This window comes from Chiloscyllium punctatum, unplaced genomic scaffold, assembly GCF_047496795.1.
Source record: "Chiloscyllium punctatum isolate Juve2018m unplaced genomic scaffold, sChiPun1.3 scaffold_910, whole genome shotgun sequence".
Taxonomy (NCBI): Eukaryota; Metazoa; Chordata; class Chondrichthyes; order Orectolobiformes; family Hemiscylliidae; genus Chiloscyllium; species Chiloscyllium punctatum.
In genome coordinates this window covers 45,001-47,500 of record NW_027310644.1, presented here as the reverse complement: position 1 = coordinate 47,500, position 2,500 = coordinate 45,001, and the positions used below count along the sequence as shown (strand labels likewise).

General features: G+C 62.4%; 1 non-coding gene across 1 annotated transcript; it reads right to left on the bottom strand.

Moving 5' to 3' along the window:
* Positions 1–315: 315 nt before the first annotated feature.
* LOC140474274 (5.8S ribosomal RNA) lies at positions 316–469 on the bottom strand. The gene has a single exon (XR_011958979.1). It is a non-coding gene; the product is annotated as a 5.8S ribosomal RNA (ribosomal RNA).
* Between the last annotated feature and the right edge of the window lie 2,031 nt (positions 470–2,500).

Below are 2,500 nucleotides of genomic sequence, written 5' to 3'. Positions count from 1 at the left end.
TCGTGGCAGCTCCGTGTCCCAGAGACCAGGAGGGTTGGCACACACACACAGTGTGAACCACCGACAGCCATTCTGGGACCGGTGACAGCCGTGCTGGCCCCACTGCCACGACACAGACGGACGCCAGGCCGCGCTCCCCGGCGGGGGGATGGCGTCGAGCCTGACGAACGGAATGTGCAGGGTGGGGGGGAAAGGCCAAGCGCTCCGACGCCGGAGGGCTCCGGAGTCTGAACTTAGGGGGACAAAGAGGACGGGTCCTCTGCGACACCCCAGCCGCGCTCTCGCCAGCCAAGGCGAGTGCGATTGATTGCCAAACGACCCTCAGACAGGCGTGGCCCCGGGAAGAACCCGGGGCCGCAAAGTGCGTTCAAAGTGTCGATGATCAATGTGTCCTGCAATTCACATTAATTCTCGCAGCTAGCTGCGTTCGTCATCGACGCACGAGCCGAGTGATCCACCGTCAAGAGTTGTCTGAGTTTGTTTTAGGTCTCTCCCTCGCCAGAGGAAAGCGACCCGGACCGCACATACGCTCCCCACCTTGAGCTACAGCCACCTGCACGCCGGCGTGCGGGCGGAGCAGGGTGGCGTGAAGCGATGGGGAGCACCATCCTGGTGCGGCCCGCAGAAACATACGTCTATTGGGGGGAGGAGGACAGGGCGCCCAAGAGGCGATGCGTGCCCCAACGCACCGCAGCGACGGAGGCAGGATCACCGCCACCATGTCGCCCGCCTAGTATCACGAGGCGTGCAGCAGCTTTGCCCTAGGAAAAGCAGAGGCGGGAACGGGCACCGGCCATCGGTTCGGCAGCGTCACTGACGCGTGCACGTGGCGGCGTGTCGGCGAGCGGACTTCCTGCGAGGAGGCGGGGGCGGCACTCGCCCGAGCAGACGCCCGCCCGGCCCAGCCACCGCCGAGGTGGACTGGGAGTCGCGGCAACGGCTCGTCATACTCGTTCCCACACTCACAGCGCAGCTTGCCCGCAAGCCACCGACCACCGATCGACGCCAGGCGCCCCGACCGAGAGCGGGATCGCTCGTTCGCCCTGCTGGCAGTTCGCTGGGGATCACTACTGCACGGAGCTCGGAGACCGACGGGCGGCAACTCGAGAGTCTTTAAACCACCACCCCCATCCCGCAAGTGCAAAGAGGCTGTATACGCACAGACGGGTGAGGGGAATAGGTACCCCGTCGGGTTTGAAGGGAGCGTGACTAGATAGCAACGATGTAAACCCAGCCGATTTGGGAGCGAAAGACCGGCGCCTGCATCACCGGCTTCGTTTCCCGTGGCTGGAGAGTACACCGAAACCCTCCGTCTGTCGCGAGCTCCCGACGACGCGGTGCCGCCAAGCAGCAGGGCCGGACCTGGTGTGGCTCCCCTCGTCGATCACAGACCGGTCGGCACTACTGACGAGACGGTGGAACGGGCTTCGCCCCTTGTGACGAAGGGTGATGCGAACCCGCCCGCCCGCGTGCGTTCGGGGTGGACTCGGCAAACGGAGATTTGAAATCGGAAAGTGTCCTCCTGCCCCGCGCAGGTAGGCGCCCAACAGTTGTGGGGGGTTTGGCGGTGACCACGGCTGCAGGGCCTGCTACCCCGACGAGCTCTCCTGCTGGCCCCGAAACCACCCTCGCGAGACAAGTTGAAACGGAAACGGGCGTACCCCCAAGCCGACGATCCTTTCTTATTTGTTACTTTTTTTTTTCACTTGCTCGAGTTGTGGGGATTTGGCGGTGACCACGGCTGCAGGGCCTGCTACCCCGACGAGCTCTCCTGCTGGCCCCGAAACCACCCTCGCGAGACAAGTTGAAACGGAAACGGGCGTACCCCCAAGCCGACAGAGATCCTTTCTTATTTGTTACTTTTTTTTTTCACTTGCTCGAGTTGTGGGGGTTTGGCGGTGACCACGGCTGCAGGGCCTGCTACCCCGACGAGCTCTCCTGCTGGCCCCGAAACCACCCTCGCGAGACAAGTTGAAACGGAAACGGGCGTACCCCCAAGCCGACGATCCTTTCTTATTTGTTACTTTTTTTTTCACTTGCTCGAGTTGTGGGGGTTTGGCGGTGACCACGGCTGCAGGGCCTGCTACCCCGACGAGCTCTCCTGCTGGCCCCGAAACCACCCTCGCGAGACAAGTTGAAACGGAAACGGGCGTACCCCCAAGCCGACGATCCTTTCTTATTTGTTACTTTTTTTTTTCACTTGCTCGAGTTGTGGGGGTTTGGCGGTGACCACGGCTGCAGGGCCTGCTACCCCGACGAGCTCTCCTGCTGGCCCCGAAACCACCCTCGCGAGACAAGTTGAAACGGAAACGGGCGTACCCCCAAGCCGACAGAGATGCTTTCGCTCCTGTTACTTTTTTTTTCACTTGCTCGAGTTGTGGGGGTTTGGCGGTGACCACGGCTGCAGGGCCTGCTACCCCGACGAGCTCTCCTGCTGGCCCCGAAACCACCCTCGCGAGACAAGTTGAAACGGAAACGGGCGTACCCCCAAGCCGACAGA